At 37.9% G+C, this 19,967-nt stretch overlaps 1 protein-coding gene across 9 annotated transcripts in view; it reads left to right on the top strand.

Moving 5' to 3' along the window:
* Window positions 1–19,967, top strand: part of Prlr (prolactin receptor) — a 163,213-nt gene that overhangs the window by 105,446 nt on the left and 37,800 nt on the right. For 8 of the 9 annotated variants that reach the window (XM_010605447.2, XM_033759146.1, XM_033759135.1 and 5 more), the window contains one exon: window positions 8,920–8,984. The exons of the other annotated variant lie outside the window; for it this stretch is intronic. The gene's annotated coding sequence lies outside the window, so the exon portion shown is untranslated. The remainder of the gene's footprint in view (window positions 1–8,919; window positions 8,985–19,967) is intronic. 9 annotated transcript variants of the gene reach the window in all.

Below are 19,967 nucleotides of genomic sequence, written 5' to 3'. Positions count from 1 at the left end.
GCAGGAGAACAGAAGCCAGAGCTGACATATGTTACTAATTTGCTACTCTGTGAGGGCTATTAACTGTGTTGCCACAAAAGGGAAAATACAGTTCAAGGGCCAGAGACAAATAACATTTAGATGGTTCCCAATTGGGTTGTTGTAGCAGGAAAATGAAAACAGATCTTTCTGTTAATATTCCCTCTAAACAGTATCCTTGATTATTCACTGTAAAGTAAGAAAAAATTTGGCTGCTAATCCTAAATAATCCTAAACCTTGGATACTAATACCAGGAAATATTTACTCTTTTATATTTTGGTTTAAAAAATGTTTTAAATTTAGATCACTATGAACAGAACAATCTTCAATTTTAATTAAAAGGAGTGTTCTTTCCCCCCATGTATGGTATTATCAGCTTTCTATGCTTAAAAAATTTTTTATAAATCTCCTTAACAGATTAGGACAAAAGTAACATTTTAAGAATGTTCTTAGTATTTTGATCAATTGGGAAATCTTTTTCAAAGTGTTTTGTTTTGTTTTGTTTTCTGGTTCTGGGGAAATGAATCCAAGGCCTCACATATACTAAACTTTGGAGCTTTACCCCAACCCCTGAGGATCATTTTTTAACATCAATTCCTTAAGCATCCTAGGCAATATCTTTTCCTCAATTAGGGATTGTTATTTGTTGGTAATGTCCAACCTGCTTTAAATTAGTAGAGTAACCCTACCTTGTAAATGACCTTTACTTTCTCTGGGCAGGTAGCTTTCTACAGGTAGCCTCTGAGCTAAAATAAGCAGAAATCCATCTAGTTCAGGTTCACTGCTTGTGAGTTACTCGTCCTCATGCTCACCCTGGTCAAAATGACTGTTGGTTAACTTCTGCAGAAGCACATTCATGATGCTCTTGTTCACTTGACTGGAACAACTGCCTGCTTTTAAGTGAGCCTGGTTGGGTGTTCTCATGCTTATAAGATATAGCTCTACAACTGTCATATTTCCTGATGAAAAATCAAGAAGGACCAGACTTTGGTTCTTCTTAAATTATCAGTAGAACCCTTTATTTACTTTGTACTCCTTCCCAAAAGAATTTGAGGTAACCCACTCCAGTTTTGGCACTGCTAATAACCAGTACTGTGACCTTGGACAGGTAATGATGATAATAAAATTTTGAACCTTTCAATGTTTCCCAGTTATAAAACTTCCTTATGCCTTCTCTGATTGAAGTTATTATGTTCAGAGAATACCAATTGACAGATAAGCTTCTGATAAAACTAGAAGATGGCAAATGAGGACATTGGAGGAATGCAGATGTAATCATTATAATCTATTCACTGGTAGACCTTGAGTTTCAATGTAATGGTCCAACTTTGGTTTCCACTCTGGCTTCCAGAGAAATTCCCTGAGTGTTTGTCAAGAAGTGGGGAAATGGGCGTATATGCCAAAAACAGGAGGTCAAGATAGGTATTTTGTCAAGGATCCATACAAAGAACTTCTTGAGAAAAAAAATGAATTGAGGAATTTGGCCTGGATATCAGTAGCTGGAAAAGAGCCTTGAATTTTCTCCCACTAGGGGAAATATACAGAAATACCTAAACTCGAGCAGAGGTTAAAAGCTAAAAATTAATTGTAAGCCTCAAGAATCCCAGGATACAAGCATTTCATAGTGAATGTTTCCTACTGCTCATGCCACCCTAATCTATGCCACTGGCCCTTATAGGATTTCACATGACTTCTGTGTAAGCATCCACAATGACAAAGAACATACATCCTATTTGAGTGGCCCATTTCATCTTTGGCCATAATGATCATTAAAAAGTTGTTTTTCCTTGAAAGATGACTATTTGTTCTAGCTCTTGTCATTAGACTGTCCAGTGAGGTACTCTGATTAGCCCTTTACCAGAACCAAATCTGACTCCATGCAATTCCCCACTGATAAGAGCGCAGAGCGGTTTGAATGTATCTGAAAGCTGCAATTCAATGGTGTTGAGAGGAAAGTGGAGCCCAATAAGAATTGACCAGGTCTTGAGACCTTGACCCTCATGAACACATTAATACTATTTTTATGGAAGTGGTAAATTTCAGAAAAGCAATTTCAGGTTCTCTCTCAGACCCTCTAGGTTCTGCCTTCTCCTGCCCTTTCTCACTCTCTCTTATACCTGCTATCTTGTGTCCCATTTTCCACCACAGGATGATGTGGTAAGTCCTTGCCACTTGCAAGCTATTCAGCCTTGGACTTCCCAGCCTCACAACTGTATAAAATAAGTTACTTTCTTTATAAAATACCTTGTCTGTGATATTCTGTTATAGCAAAATAAAAGACTAAGACAGAGGGTGTCCCTTCTTGTACCTTTGGATACATTTTCTCTATGATCACAGTAGCTCTGAATGATTTCAGGACAACCCACAAAGCCTCAGAAAAGTAACGCATTATCCTCCCCACTCAACCTCTCCTTGTCTTCTATATCATTTCTATCTCACTCTTTTCTTATGACTTCTGTACCCATCACCCTTATAATTCTTCTAGAAAAAGGCAAAGTAATCCAGTGAAGAAGACCAAAGAATTTGGTTCAAATCCTGAAAAGTTTCTACCTTTAAAGCCTCATAAATATTATTTACCTGATGAGAGTGGAAAGATGTAATTATAGACTATATATGAATATTCTTTGTAAATTGCAATGTACTATAAACTACTGAATAAATTAACGCTCAGTTCTAGAAGACTTCAAACATTATGTAGTCTTAGATTTTTGTTTCACATTAGGAGACATCGACAGAGAAAAGAAGTGATTGTCCAGGTGTCCAGGACCAGTTAAGGACAGAGCTAAAAAGGAGCTCCAGTTTCCCAACTCATAACCCCTACACCCTCCATTACATTTCTATTGAGAAATGAAGTAATACTAATCATCCATGCAAAGACCTTAAGATAAAACCCAACAACTATTGACTGAATAAACACACAAGTGAACAAATTGAGGAGATGACTAAGACTCATTTTCTATGATTTTTTAGAGATTCACTCAAAATGTCACTTATTATTTTAATCATTTTAAATTAGCTCTCTGTTTAGGAGATTAGTTCTCAAAATGTATTCAGGGAGGTTTGATGAAAAGGTGAATTAAATTACTTAGAAGCAGTGTCTGATAATAAGTGTTGACTAATTATTCTTTTTCTGTTTTCTTGTCATTTTGTTAAAACAAGATTATGTTGTAAGATCAGGACTCACTAATCTGAAAATCACTTTTAAATCCACCAGTGAAAGGTATTCTGGAATTGTCATTCCTATCCTGGGCCTTTAACTGAGGCACCCACATCCACCCCTTTCTGTTGGCACCCAGTAAGACACAAACAAAACCCTGGATTCTTTTATTTCCTCTTCTGGCTTTGTGTTTATTCAGCTCCCGACCTTTGGGCAGTGTTATCCATCCTCAGTCAGGACTTGCCTGTTGGACCTAACAACTGAATTGACTTTGTTTGACCTTGGGGCTCTTGCTTCCTCTCCCAGTATCAGGATCAATCAGGATTTTAAAATCCTCTTCATCTCTACTCCCAACCATTCTAGTAGCTCTACTCTTAGGTAGAGCTCATTCTCTTGACTCAAGGTGATGTATTTGTCATGTAACATTCCGGCACTCTTCATTTCACTTTCTTTTTTTTTTTTTAATTTTATTGAGTTTATTGGTACATTTTAGGGATACAGTACAGTTACATTCTTTGTTGGGATCATGTACCTTTACATGGCAAGTCTTGATTCTCATTTTTTCCCCTTACCTCTGCCCTCCCTTCATTTCACTTTCATTGTTGATTTTTTTTTTTAATTCTTGGGGCTAAGAAGATAGGACTAGGGCTCTTTATATTTTTGTGTTTCAGGAAAGGGAAAATGGAATTTTACTGAGTTTTTCTTTTCCTTGCTTTCTTTTTGTATTAACTTAACTGGCTTCAGATCCTCCCTCCCCACTTCCCATCTGTTGCCTCCGGTCTCCCATTCTAATGGTGTTCAGATTCAGCCTTCCCACTGAGTGGTTCCCAAGTGCTCTATCAGATGCAATTGTTCTTTTTCTTTCAAGCGCTTCACTTCTACATGTATAAGTTGCCATATGTGATTTAGATCAATTGCCAGAACACTGCAGCTTCTTTCTAAATTTTAGAATATATCTGTCATTTCTTCAGTATTAAAGACTAAACTTAGGTTGACGTCAGGAAACAAGAAAGGACTTTGGTAAATTATTTAGAATTTTACTGGCAGTTCTGGTATGGACAAGAAACATTTATTGTCTTTTTAATATCTGTGTCTTGCAGTGAATTTCCATGTATATTATCTTCTCATTGATACTTGTATATAATCTCCACTCTATTCCACCCAGAATGTTGACTTCCTTTAGAATATGGACTTTATCTACTTATATTTACAGCTCTATCCCCAGCACTCAAAATAGTACTTGGCAAGTAGCCTGCAACCAGTCAGTGTTTGCTGAAGAATGAATGGGTGAATGAATGGGAGGCCGGATGGAGTTGTGATTGGATCATAGCCTTTGGCATCAAAAAAGTCTCAGTTCAACTATTGGGTTGTGTCACTTCCCAGTTGTGAGACTTCTCTGAGTTTGTTTTTTCATCAAGAAAATAGAGATAACAATAATACTATAGTCATAGATTTGAGGGAAGATTTTAATAACATAATGCATTTAAGATTCTTAGCACAGTAGTCATAATTTTAGATCTTACTAAATATTAACTATTATGTCTCCTTCTTCAATGCAAATATTCCAATGTTGAAGCTTATTAGAGGTAACTGAAATGATTTAATATGACTAAAGATAAATTACTGAAGAAATTAGCTTAATTAATATGTCAGCCATATTTTACCTAAAGAGTCAAACTGACAAAACATGAATTGGTCGCACCCATCATGTTTATAGAACTGTACTAGGCTTTTAAGAATGAGTGGGATGGCCAGGGATTTAGCTCAGTGGTTCCACTTCCTGCCTCGCCAGTGTAAGGTCCTGAGTTTGATCCCCAGTACCAACCAAACAAACAAACAAAGAATGAGAGGGATGCAAGGATAAATATAACACAATATTGTTCCTTCTAATAACACGGAGTCTAGAAGATTCACCTGTGCAGTATTATTCTGAGTGTACATAAATATGAGGTACTATTGCCTTCCACATCTTCTGACTTACCCTCCTTGCTCTGCAGAAAACTGTCATATGTACTACACTCAGCCTCTGCTTTGAACTCATACAGTAATGATACCCACTCCCCCTAAAACAGCTTATTCTACTAAGGACTACCATTACCACTGCAAAGATCATTCTTCACATTAGCACAAATCTACAACACTATGATTTTTACATACTGATCCAACTTCTGCCTTCTGGACCTACTTGGAATCAACCCCTATTTTTCCTTTCTAAATAAGGCCTGCTGGCCAAATCTAGCCCACTGTTTATATTTGTAAATAAAGATTTACTGGAACCCAGTCAGGCCTATTTGTTATGTATTGTTTACAACTGTATTTTGTTCTGCAATGAGAAAGTCCTTGTAGCAGAAAACTTATACCCCACAAGGTGAAAATATCTGCTACTCAGCTCTTGAAAAAAAAAGTTAACCTACATGTCTCCTCTCAAAATGATAAGCAAGGGACCAAGCACAGGACTCCAAGTGGAGGCTAAGAGAGGCAGAATTAAGCTAAGATTGTCTTCTCTTTCCTCTTGATGTCACACTTCCAATAATGTAGCCAGAGCTTAGATTGGTTTTTGAAATACAATACAGAGCTATATGAAGCACTTGATCTCTGATATATTTATCCTAGGAACTTCAGTTAGGTTTTGTCTCCCCGCCTATCATGGTTGTATCCTAGGGTTGGAAAGTATGTGTAAAACTTTACATCTGTCTAGTTTGTTCAGAGTACTCAGACACCATTCCGCATATATTCAAGGATTATCTCAGTCAGGTCAAACAGGAAAGGGAGAGTATACTCAGGTGAAATTTTTAGGAGAATGTATGTCTTAGTTACTTTTCTTGTTGCTGAAACACAATATCTGACACACACAAATTAAGGGTGTGATTTGTTTGGGCTCATAGTTTGTAGAGGCTTCAATCCCTAGTCAGCTGGTTCCAAGGCAGGGAAGTATGTCAGAGGGTCATGGAAGAGGAGAAACAGCTCGTGGTATGGCATCAGGGAGCAGAGAAAGGTCAAAGGAAAAGGTAGAGATATATGTCCTTCCAGGGAACACCACCTGAGGTGAACCACTCCTCCAACCAAGCGTCACCTCCCAACATCACATGTAGCTAAAGACTGGATCCCCACTTGAACCTGAGGGCAAGGAAGCCATGGGAGTCAGACACATAGGACACAGAGCAGATAAAGAAGAATTGTCTGAGCCAGAGCAGAGAATGCCCAAGGCTACACAGAATGCCATGCATTTAATATGCACTGAGTATATAATAGATGGATGGATGACACGAGCCCAAGGCCTATCACTCAACAAATGCTTGTTAAATGGTAGAATATATGACCCCCTTCATGCCCTCTTTCCAGGAAGCCCTCATTTCTGTTTCTTGGTGTGGCAGACTCTCCAACCCCAGTGCACCCTCATCCTGTGTCCCACTCTGTCCCCTTCCTTGATCTCTGCTAAACCCTCCAGGTTTCCCATTGGAAGTGTAAAAATAGACTGCATTTTATACAGAAGGTAACAGAGAGGAAACGGAGTTGTTCTGAACAGAGATAAGACATTATCAAACAGAGATCTGAAATAATTTCCAGAACCTAAAATGCATTCTCAAATATTTAGTTCTTAAAAGTGAAAACTTCAGTGTCACTGGACTCTATGGAGAAAAATCCATGGCTTCTGAGAAGCCTTCCCCAGACATCTTTGTCAAAGGCTCTGAATTCGACAGACACCTCATTAACCAAAACCCTGGAGATGGACTTCTCTTACTCAAATGGAACCCATCACAGCCTAAGCTTTGATTGCAAAGGCATCTGGTATGGACTCTCAGTTCAGTTTGGCAATAGCAGCACTGTTTAGAAAGTGGTGAACATATGTAAGAGACAGATTCTCAAAAGTAGGAAGCCACTACTGGCCATCACCAGCTTCCTCCCAGCAGTGCCTTACTCTGTCAGTTGAGTCAGTATGGAGAATATTCAGCACTGATTTCCTTATGTTTTTTTTTTTTTTTTTTTTTTTTTTTTTTTGGTAGCAGGGATTGCACTTGGGACCTTATACTTGTGAGGCAGGCGGCAGAACCACTGAGCTAAATCCCCAGCCCCATCAGTTGATTCTTAAGATTCTGGATTTCAAAAACCTAGAAATTATTTGAAAGAGAAAGAATCAAATTTGAGCTTCGGGGAAAAGTGATCAAAGTCACAATTCATCTGTGGCTACATCAAAATCTGTTAATAAATTCACTCATGGTGCCCAGTGTCAATTTTCATAAAACCTAATCCCAGCTAGGTTGACTGGAAAAATTTGTATCTACAGATCAGATACCAATACTAGATCAGTGTTGATTTTCTGATTTTAATCATTATACATTTATGTAAGAGACTGTCTTATTCTTAGGAAAACAAACTGAAATATTTAAGAACAAAAGAATTATCATAAAAGAAAAAAATATAAGAAAAGCAAAAAATGGAAACAAAGTCTTTGTAAATAGGGGAGGGTGGAGGGGATGAAGGTAGGGCAGAGGTATGGGGAAAAAATGAGAACCAAGACCTGTCATGTATTGGTACAAGATCCTAATGATGAATGTAACTGTGCTGCACACTTAGAAAGTGCCAATAAACTCAATGAATAAAAAAAAAAAAAAGACTGCATGGTGCCTGCTGCATTCAAGTGTGGTAGTCATAATCATTCTCTGATGTGTTGCACATGTTTTATGTGCAGAAAATGTCTGGCACATGGTTAATTGCTTTGAAAATGTTAGATAATATTACAACGTGTTGTATCACTTACCTAGAGCACCTGAGAAGTTTGCATAGCCCTGCAATGCAAATCATCATCCCTATGTTATGGTAGGGAAAACTGAGACTCACAAAGGTTAATTGCTTGGTTTTGACTCTGAAGTCTTGGGTCTCGTGCTATAATCCTCTTTCTGACACTTGTTCACTGCTGTTGTCCACCAGCACCAAGCTTGCGAGATGGACCAGGAGGGGATTAGTTCTGGCTCCTTCTGGACCTTTCTCATACTTATGTGCTAGAATGCTTAAACAGGTCAAGAAAGATACATATATATTTCACAAACTTGTTAAATATACAGTCCCTTTTCAGAGGAAAATATCCTTACTTCTGGTTCAACTTGAGCATGTTTGCCAAAATGTTACCTAATATAGTAAACATGGAATAAATGTCTTAGTTTATAGCACCGGTACAGTTACAAGGTAAAAAAATTTGCAATTAAAATGTCCAGAAGCCATAAAACAAATAAAATTAGTAATTATACTGAAAAAATTATCATGACTGTGACTTATTCTCAGATGATTTAGAAAAAATAATTTTTATACACGGAAATAGGATGATAAGCCACATGTGGCAAAATATTAACAATAGGGTACCAAGGTGAAGGCTACATGGGTTTCTTTTTTACCATTTTAGTATAGTTTTTCTAAGATTGAAATTACTTCACAATAAAGGGTGAATTGGGTGAAGGGAGGGCAGGGGTATGGGGAAGAAACAAGAACCAAGATATATCATGTAAAGGTACAAGATCCCAGTGATAAACATAACTGTTTGCTTTAAATGTACCAATAAGTTGGATGGCAAAAAAGAAGAAATTACTTCACAATAAAGTTGCCAAAATATTAATTCCAGAAAGTGAGAGCAACTATATACCTTTCCCTGCAGTGACAGTGTTTAGCGTGCTCAGTGTGACAAGGAGAGACAAAGACAACAGGTTCCACTTTGTCACGTGTGAGCAAAATGATTTATTTCCTCTTTCAGGTAAAGGACTTTTCTCCCATTCATGGAGTGGAGCACTCAGGATGTTTTGCACATGAGCCCTGAAGGTAGGATGAATTTGACTCTGTATGCCCCTGTCACACCTCCCTATTGCCTATTTCTTTCAGGCAAAGGCAGGGACTCAACCGTGTTGATTCAGAGATCATCTCAAACCTGTTGAAGTCCACACTGGGCTATTCTGCTGTCCTCAAAGACCTTTTCAGTCTCCCCACCTGTCTAGCTCAGACAACCAATGCTCATCCCATTCTTTGTTTTCTAAAAGCAAAAAAATAAAGGTATTAATATTTGATATCTCCTAGTGGTACAATTAGGGAATTCTTATTTTCTCCTTATAGTTTTGTGTACTTGAGAGATTTCCAATGAGGACTGTGTTACTCTTGCAATCAGGAAGAAATATTGTGTTTGCTTTTATTTCCCTAGCAGCTTTATACAAATTCTGTCACTATTTTCTGGGTTCCCTCTCAGCCTCCCTAATGTTGCCACTGCTGTAGGTCTTCTCCTTCCCAGCCCACATATGGCAAGACACAAATATGACAATCTCTGGATCTTCCTTTTCCACTAACAGAAAAAAAAATCCTACGACGCTAAGACAAGTTATTAAACAGTCATGAAGTATTATGATTCTATTTTATAGAGGGAGAAAACCCTGGCATGCCTCTGTGTTTACTATAGTCAAATGGGTTCAACCTTTGAGTAAAATTTGATGTGTGTAATCCTGAGGCTGCACACTCCCTCTTTCAGAGGACATAAAGAAATGTAAGAGCTTTTGAAGATGTGAAACTATGTCCTTGGTTGAAGAAAATGCTAGACAAAAATTTTCTTGGATTCTTAGGTCTATCTCATTGTGTTTACTAGTCTTTCAACAATAAGAAAGTCATGACCCTTTGACAGCCAGCAGCCAGTTCATGTCAAAAACATCTGATCTTCCCTTTTAGACCAGTTTTTTAAACGTACCTGACATTCTGGACCAGATAAGCTTTTGTGGTAGGGATTTTGTGGGCACTAAGTAGGATACTTAACAACATCTCTATCTCTCACCACTCTGTGTCCAATAGGACACCACCTTACAGTGGCTTGAAACTCAGCCAGAAGTATCACAGCCTGGTGTGTGGCGTGTTTTCAGAAGTTGCCTAAGGTTCTGAGAATAACATTTCTCTCCAGTAGAAGTAATAATATTTCCAAAGGTTGTCAAATGTCCCCAGGCTGAGGATAAAAATCATCCCTATCAAAACCCTGCTTAAAGTTACCTCAGCCCAGCAGGAGCTTTTGTGTTTTGTGAAAATGGACTAAAATTGACAGTGTTCAGATTAAATACCAGCAAATACCTACAGAAATGTCATAGTTGTCAAAGTGCTTTAGGTACAACAGGACCTTGTAGTAAAAGAGCCCTGCTCAAAGCTCTGGGAACTTCAAACAGGTGAGTCAACCCAGCCAGCATTCTGTGGGTTTCTTTCTCTTTTCTGGGCTTCTGCCATTTGAGGTCAAATGCCCCAAGCTATTTACTTGAAGGAAAAGCAAATGAGGGAGGACAAAGAAATGCTGCATCTCTGATGGTCCTTCCCTTCTGGAGACTGAGAAGGCAAGAGCACTGTGTAGTCTGAACTGTGCTGCAAAGTACCGGAAGTATTTGTATTCTACTTTTTCTTTCTATATGCACTTGTTTATTGACCACATGTTTACATGAGAGATGTGGGATTTAGTTTCCCATTTATTTTTATACAATTTAATTTTTTTACTATTTTTACATTCTAGGGTAATAGTTTAACTAGAAATCCTTTTTCCATTCCACAAATATGCAGAGACGGGGAAGTGTTGGTAATAGACTCACCTGTGATTTCACTTGGAAGCTGTCACCCTAGGAGAGGGTAGATGTGCATTCTTCCAGCTTATCTCCAAGGGCACCCTGAGGGATTCTTATCTCTTAGTTGTCCTCGTTCCCATACATCTACTCCACATAATCCTCCACACCTTACCCAATATGATGTTTGATATGCAAAGATGCTTCTGATGCCAGTGAATAGCCATGAAAATACAGACAGGAACTTGAAAGTAGTCATAAGAATGGCCAAGAAACACAGTACAATTTCAGGATAAAAAGAATGCTTGTGAAAGAATGAAAAGGGAAAAAAATCCCTAAATGGGGGAGTTAGAATTAAGAATAGAATTTGAATTTTTGTCCAAGATTTGGCCAAAGTGCCACAATCCAATGTATAACCTTTAATCTGGTCCCTGGCCTTTTTATTCAACTTATGACTCTCCCAGCCTGTCCCATGACCAACCCTGACAATCACTCCCTGGCATCTCTTCCCCAGAGTGGAGCAAAGCATCTCTCTGCTTGGCATTCTAGTTTTTTGTTGTTGTTGTTTGGTTTTGGTTTTGGTTTTGATTTTGATTTTTTTTTCCTAAAGTTCTGTTATCTGTCAAGTTCTGCCACGCCAACTCTCCTACCTCTGGCCATTTTTTAGGTGCGCATCCTTCTATCCTTTACCAAGTAGAAGAGCTATGAATAATGGAAACATGACACCTGGTTTACTGCCTACCACTGTGCCATCTTGAACTCCATCATCGAAGTCCCAGCGTATCTCAGTCTAGCTTCCTCCACGTGTTTAGCACCCCCATAGTATCATCTTCATACATGTTCATAGTTCTTCAACATTTGTTGAGTGATTGACTGAATGTTTTTATAAGGCCATACAGAATACACTATCATAATTCACAAGTTTATGGAAAGAGGACTTTGCCCTGAGCAGCACAGTTCTTCCCATTACTCAGTATGCCCTCTAAATTACCGAAGGATATGTTATGAGATTGTCTTGATTCCTCAATAACCTTTTCATGTGCATGAATTTGAGCCCAGAAATGTGGATACAAAGCCCACTGAGATGTGGCTAGTAAAGTGGTTGCTTACTAAGTGAACAAAAAGTTCAATAGCAGAAATCAAGGAAATGTGAGAGCTCTCAAGAACAGGTAGAACCTTAATTGTGAAATCTTCAAATGGCAAGAAAACCATGATCCTTGGCTCATTTTCTTTTAAGTTTTTAAGCTTGTGGACTTTTAAGTAAAAATGCATTTTTGTTTATGTTTTTAATGAAAACATACCATTCAGGAAACAAAACTTTGATTTTAATCAAAAGGATACATAATGCTAAAATTATTCCCTTCCCCTTCTTCCTGACTAAAATTTTCCAAGGAGTTTTGAGGTCATTTAGGAGCTGAATAATTACAGTCTGAAGTGCTGGATACAGGATACCATAGAGACTGAATCCAGGCTAAGCTCTTACAGCTGCTCAAGAACTTTTTTTGAAATGAAATGTCAAGAATTCAAGTATTTCCAGCTTTGGAGTTTTCTTTTGCTACCCTTCTCTCCATCTTCTCCTTTCTCCTTTCTTTTACCTTACATTCAATCCAGATAGCTTAAGGTTGTTAGATAAATGAGCTTTAAAATGGTGGTTCATATCTGTATTCCAAAGTAAGACAATAGCACTTAGAAAAATATAGTATTCTTAGCATCTCAAAAGACAAGTGATATTGTCAATTATAACAGAGTCTCTACATATTTCTTACTGAGTCTATTGACACTGGTGAATACCAACAAACAGAAGGCCTAACTCCCCATAGGTTGCTACACTTCCCAAGCCAATGGAAGTTTAATGGGCCTGTGCACATATCTGCATGTTTGGCCATCATGACATCAGCCTGGCAGATCCCAGTAAATCATTGTTGACTCACTGCTTTACAATAATAACACCTCTTGTTTAGCTGGCATATAATCAGTGGTATGTCCTCCAGACACCTTTCTCTAAAACTGTGAAAGGGGAGAAAGATTGGAAAATCAATACTTGAAAAGTTAGTCAAGAAAGTATAAGCACTCTCTTCTTGGTAGTTTATCCATGGTGGTTTTTTACCCCTTACTTGGAAGATTTCCTATCATTGCATTCATATATTTCTCAGCTTAGCTTTAGAGACAGAAATTAATTTTACTATTATAAGAGGAATATGACTTGGACAGGAAGTTTGCTGCTTTGCTGTCAATATATTTACAAGTCAAAATAGAATGGCTTGGAATATTTTCCCTAGGTGTGCCTAAGCAGAGGGGCTAACCCACAGATGCATTTCAGGAATGCACTTTTGAAAGTCCTTGCTTACCTAAAAGCTCTCATTACAATCCTCACCTTTCCTTTAAAGTTCTGTAACTGCATGTACCCGGACATGTGAAGCCCCACTGGACCCATGAATCAACATGGAAAGAACAGCTTGTCAAGTTCACTTTTATACCTGTGCGGTTCAGATGAAGGGTTTCTGGCTTAGCGCAGATGTTCTAAGCACAGAGTAGCACTTAAATGCTTGCAGAATGAAGAGTGAGTAACCAGGCATGAGACCCCTCCACCCATATGAAAGCTACACTCAGCTCATCATTTCATGTATTAACAAGAGTAAGAATTTTATAGTCAGAGGTGAGGCATTCTACACCACATTTCACAACAGACACTTTGCAAAATTCCTTAAAAGGTGTCTTAGTCACTTTCTTGTCAGTGAGACAAAATACCTAACACCCACAATTTAAAAGAGGAGAGATTTACTTTGGCTCACAGTTCCAGATGTTTCAGTCCATAGTTGGCAGGCTCAAACACAGAAATGGTGCTGCTAAAGGGCAGCTCATGTCATGGTGGGCAGGAAGCAGAAAGAGAAGGGAGCGGCTGGGAAAGAAAACAAACCCTTCCAGGTCACAAAGTCAGTGACCAGGCTCCAACCAGGCCCAACTTCCCAACAGCACACTTAGGTGTTGAACTCACCAGTGGATGAATCCACCAATGAGCATAGCATCCCCATGATCTACCACCCTCCCAAAGCCCCACCTCTGAGTACTTGAGAGTTTTGTGGATGTTTCAGATCCAAATCAAAGCATAAGGCTTCTCTGCCTTCTCCTCCAAACCTCCTCTCCTATCATTTGCTGTATCTTGTCTCTTTATTATCCCTCACTGTCTTAGTTACTTTTCTCATTGCTGACACAAAGTACACAACACTCAAATTTAAAGGAGGAGAGGTTTATTTGGCTTAGCTTGTAGAGTCCATAATCAGCTGCCTCCAAGGCACAATGGCATGGCAGACAGGAATCGTAGAGGAGAAACAGCTCAGGATGGGCAGAAGGCAGCAAAGCAAGTAAGCCAGCCAGCCACAAGTGATAAATAGTAGCATCTTTTTCCCTCCTTTTATATTCTGTCTAGACCTCCTGGCTTAGGGTGGGTGATAAACCAATCAGTGGACTAATTTAGTAATCACACACCCTTAATCCTAGCATCACACATTTTAGATCCAGCCACCTTCAAAAGCCCCACCTAGGACTGCATGACACACAGAGGCACATCTAGATACAAGCCGTAACACTCACCCTTCTCTAAAATCCCTTCTGCATTCCCAAGCAATGTTTCAGGCAGCCTTGGCTTGCATATCTCATTTACCAATATGCTAGGATGATTTCTAATGGTAACCAGAATACCCCAGGGGGCTTTCAGTGTTTCTATCATTCAGCTTGTTAAAATGTTTGCTCCACAAAAATGTCTCTCTTTCTATGTAGGAATGTAGCTGCTAGGAAAATGAGATTTTTTTTTATATTGTTTCAGAGCAAAGAAGGATTGGTACATGATCAGCTCTAGAAAGTCTCCTTCTATCCCTGCCTTAAGGAAAGATTTCTTGGGTCTCCAAAAATTGGAGGATGTCCCTGCCACCAAAATGTCCAGAACCTGACCTTACCCTAGTAACACTGTAATTAATCTAGCTTTTGTATCTTTCTGAATCCTGTCCTGCACCAGCACAACCCCATCCCTGGGTTAGAAGCTTATTGATGTGTGTGTTCATATCCTTCATACTTAGTACAAAGTTCCATCCATAGTAGATGCTCAATAAATGACTCTCAATTAATAAAATACTTGGCCTATAATGAGGCATTGCATTTAGAGGGAAGTTGGTAAGGATTTTGCACTTTTTTTAAATTTAATTTATTGGTACATTCTAGGTAGACAGTACAGTTAACATTCATTACTGGAATCTTTTACCTTTGCATGACAGGTCTTGGTTCTCATTTTTCCCCTTGTACCCTCCCTCCCTTCACCCTCTCCTCCTCTCCCCCCCTTCAAACACTTTAATTCCATTGTTACATTTTCTCATATTTTTTTCCTTTTCCCTTATTCCCCCTTCCCTATCCTTCTCACTGTCCCTACACCTTTGGTCCTTTTCTTCCTATTTGCTAATTGTCCCATTAGGTTCTTGAGTACTACTTCAGTTTTTCACACCCGAGAAACTATTTGGTATTTGAATATGTGTGCCTTATTTATTTCACTTAGAAGTATACCCTCAAAATGTACCCATTTAACTATGAATGAATCTACTTTCTCATTCTTTATTTCACTTAGAAGTATACCCTCAAAATGTACCCATTTAACTATGAATGAATCTACTTTCTCATTCTTTATGGCTGAGTAGTATTCCATTTTATAGAAAAACCACATCTTCTTTATCCAGTTTCCAATTGATGGGCAGATGGGCTGTTTCCAAGTTTTAGCTATTACAAACTGTGCCGCTATAAAGATGGGTGCGAATATATCACTGTGGTATGATTCTTTCACTTCTTTTGGAAAGATGCGCAATGGAGGGATGGCTGGGTCAAATGGAACCTCTAATCCTAGTTCTCTGAGGTATCTCCATATTGACTTCCATAGTTGTTGCACCAATCTGCACTCCCACCTACAATGGAGAAGGGTTCCTTTCTCCCCACAACCGCACCATTTGTTATTGTGTGAATTCCTGATAGCAGCCATTCTTTGTGGGGTGAGGTGGAATCTCAGTGTTGTTTTCATCTGCATCTCTCAAATGACCAGTGATGTGGAGCATTTTTTCATATATTTACTTGATGCTTTTACTTCTTTATCTGAGAAATGTCTGTTCATTTCAGATGCCCACTTTAGAATTGGGTCTTTATATTTGGGGGGGCTGGTTGTTTTGAGTTCTTTATATATTTTAGATAATAGTCCTTTGTCTGAGGAGCAGCTGGTAAAAAGTTTTTCCCACATTGTAGGTTGCCTCTTAGTTCTGTTGATGGTTTCTTTTGCAGTGCAGAAGCTTTTTAATAAGATGAAATCCCAGTTGTTGATTCTTTCTGCTAGTTCCCATGCTACTGAGGATCTGTTCATAAAGTCTTTTCCTATGCCAATGTCTTCCAGAGTTCTGCCTAACTTATCTTCCAGCAAGTTTAGTGTTTTTGTTTTTATGTTTAGATCTTTAATCCACTTAGATTTTAATTTAGTGCATGGTGAGAGATAAGGGTCTAGTTTTAATCTTTGGCAGGTTGAGATCCAGTTTTTCCAAAGCCATTTATTAAAGAGGCTATCTTTCCTCTAGTGGGGACTGTCAGCTCCTTTGTCAAAGATGAGGTAGCTGAGTGCATCTGGAGTTGTTTTTGTGTCTTCCAATCTGTTCCACTGATCCTCAGGTCTGCTTCTTTGCCAGTACCATGCTGTTTTAATAACAGTGGCTTTGTAGGATAGTTTCAAATTGGGAATTGTTATACCCTATGTGATGTGTCTGTTGCCTAGTATGGCTTTTGATATTCTAGGTCTCTTATGGTTCCAAATGAATTTTTTGATTCTTCTTTCTAGTTCTGTGAAGTATAGTGTTGGGATTTCACTTGGTATTGCATTGAATCTATATATCAGTTTTGGAAGTATGGCCATTTTCACTATGTTGATTCTTCCTACCCAGAAGTAGGGGATATTTTTCCATTTTCTTAAATCCTCCTCCATCTCTTTTTTTCCGAGTGCTGTAGTTTTCAGTGTAAAGGTCTTTTGCTTTTTTGTTAGATTGATTCCCAGATACTTCATTTTTTGGGGGTGCTATTATGAAAGGAATTGTTTCCCTAATTTCTTTCTCAGTGAGTCTGTTATTTGTGTAAAAGAAGGCTTTTGATTTTTGGGTGTTGACCTTGTATCCAGCTACTCTGCCAAAAGTGTCAATTAAGTCGAGAAGTCTTTTGGTGGAGTTTTTTGGGTCTTCAATGTAGAGTATCATATCATCAGCAAATAATGACAGTTTAACTTCTTCCTTTCCTATCTTTATTGCTTTAATTTCTTTCTCTTGTCTAATTGCTATGGCTAATGTTTCCAGAATTATATTGAAGAGGAATGGTGATAGTGGGCATCTTTATCTTGTTCCTGATTTTCACGTGAAGATTTTCAGTTTTTGGCCATTTAATATGATGTTGGCTGTTGGTTTTTCATAGATAGCCTTTACTAAGTTGAGACATAGACCATCTATTCCAATTTTTGGCAGAGTTTTTATCATGAATGGGTGTTGAATTTTGTCAAATGCTTTTTCTGCATCTATCGAGAGGATCATGTGGTTCTTGTCCTTGACTTTGTTAATACAGTGTATTACATTAATTGATTTACATATGTTGAACCATCCTTGCATCCCTGGAATATATCCAGCTTGGTCTGGATGAACGATCTTCTTGATGATCCTCTGTATTCTGTTTGCTAGTATCTTATTGAGGATTTTTGCATCTATATTCATTAAGGAGATTGGCCTGTAGTTCTCTTTTTAGTTACATCTTTCCCAGGTTTGGGAATCAAAGTGATATTTGCTTCTAGGAATGAATTTGGAAGTATTGCTTCTCTTCCAATTTCGTTGAAAAGTCTGAAGAGTAATGGCAATAAATCTTCTCTAAATGTCGTGTAAAATTCATCAGTAAATCCATCAGGACCTGACTTTTTCTTTGTTGGTAAGTTTTTAATTACATTTTCAATTTCACTGATTGTGATTGGGGTGTTTAAAATGTTTTTATCTTCTTTGTTCAACTTTGGTAATTCATAAGTATCTAGAAATCTGTCCATTTTTTCTGTGTTTTCCATTTTATTAGAGTACAGTTCTCATAGTATGTATTAATGATCCTCTGGATTTCTGTGGGATCTGTTGTGACTTCATCTTTTTCATTCTTGGTTGTATGGATCTGAGCCTTTTCTTTCCTTTTTTTGATAAGGTTTGCTAAGGGTTCAACAATTTTATTTATTCTTTCAAAAAACTAACTCATTTATCTTTTGTATGGTTTTATTAGTTTCCATTGCATCGACTTCTGCTCTAATCTTTACAATTTCCTCTCTTGTTCATGTTTTGGGTTTTTCTTGCTTTTGTTTTTCTAGGAGTCTAAGAGTCATTGTTAGGCTATTTATTTGAGCTTGCTCTGTTTTCCTAATGTGGGCATTCAGTGCTATGAATTTTGCATGTAGAACTGATTTCATTGTGTCCCATAGATTCCTGTATGTTGTATTGGCATTTTCATTTATTTGTAAAAACTGTCTGATTTCTTCTTTGATTTTCTCTGTGATCCATTGATTGTTCAGGAGAGTGTTGTTCAATTTCCATGTGTTTGTGAAGTTCCTACAGTTTCTTATGCTATTGATCTCCAGCTTTATTGCACTATGATCTGGTAATATACAGGGGATAACTTCACTTCTTTTGCATTTATTGAGGCCTGTTCTGTGTGATAATATGTGATCTATCTTGGAAAATGACCCATGTGCAGCTGAAAAGAATGTATATTCTGATTTTTTGGGGTGGAACACTCTATAGATGTCTAATAAGTCCATGCCTTCAAAAGCTTGGTTCAGTTCTAGTATCTCATTATTGATTTTTTGCCTAGATGATCTGTCTGTTTTTGACAGTGAGGTATTCAGATACCCCACTACAATTGTATTAGTGGTTATTTAGTTTTTCATGTTACTTAATATTTGTTTTATATAGTTGGGGGCATTTATATTTGGTGCATATATGTTTATGATTGTCATTTCTTCCTCTTGGATTGTTCCCTTTACAAGGATGTAGTGACCTTCTTTGTCTCTGTCAATCAGTTTTGGTTTGAAATTTGCTTTGTCTGCGAATAAGATTGCTACCCCTGCATTTTTCTGTGCTCCTGTCGTGTGGAGAATTGTTTTCCATGCTTTTACTTTCAGTTTATGGGCTTCTTTTTGCACTAGGTGTGTTTCTTGTATACAACATATTGTTGGATTTTGCTTCTTAATCCATTCTGCCAATCTATTTCTCTTGATTGGTGAATTGAGGCCATTGACATTGATAGTCATAAATGATATGCACTGACTTATTATTGTCATGTTATTGTCCTTTTGTTGACTCATTTTATTTTTTGTCCTCTCTTTTTAGTTTCTAGCCTTGGCTATTTGACTTGATCTATTGGGCCTCCTGGTGGTGTGATCTTCATTGTCTTTTTCTAGGACATTGTTTAAAATTCTTAGTAGTGCTGGTTTAGTATTCATGAAGCTTTTCAAGTGTTCTTTTTCTTGGAGGCATCTTATTTCTCCATCCATTTTGAAAGAGAGTTTTGCAGGATGCATCAGTCTTGGTTGTAGGTTGTTTTCTTTTAGAACTTGAAATACCTCACTCCAGGCTCCCCTTGACCTAAGGGTTTCTGTTGAAAAGTCTGCTGTGATTCTGGTGGGCTTTCCTTTGCATGTGATTTGCTTCTTTTCTCTACTGCTTGTAGTATTTTGTTCTTCTGTTGGGTTTCTGGGATCTTGATTATTATATGTCTAGGTGTAGAATTTTTTTGATCGTGGCTAGTTGGGGTCCTATATGCCTCGCTTATCTGTATGTCTAATTCTTCCCCTCTGTTTGGGAAGTTTTCTGTCATTAATTCTTTAAACAGCTTTTTTAAGTCATTTGCATTTTTTCCTGGTACTTCATGAATTCCTATCAGTCTTATGTTATTCTTCTTTGCATCATCTAGGAGTTGTTGGATAGATTTCTCATGCTCCCTGTTTTTAAGAGACCTCTCTTTTCATGGTCACTGTCTGCTATCCTATCTTCTACATCTGAGATTCTATCTTTGCAATCTTTTATTCTGTTGCATACACTTTCAATAGAGTTTTTAATCTCCTGGATTTCTGTTTGAAATTGTTCAATGGATTCCATTTCTTTCCTATGTTGGGTGTTCATTGTTTCCATTTCTTTCTTATTCTGGGCCT

Source organism: Fukomys damarensis, unplaced genomic scaffold, assembly GCF_012274545.1.
Source record: "Fukomys damarensis isolate Sample0158 unplaced genomic scaffold, DMR_v1.0_HiC HiC_scaffold_1, whole genome shotgun sequence".
Taxonomy (NCBI): domain Eukaryota; kingdom Metazoa; phylum Chordata; class Mammalia; order Rodentia; family Bathyergidae; genus Fukomys; species Fukomys damarensis.
This window is presented reverse-complemented; position numbering and strand designations above follow the sequence as displayed.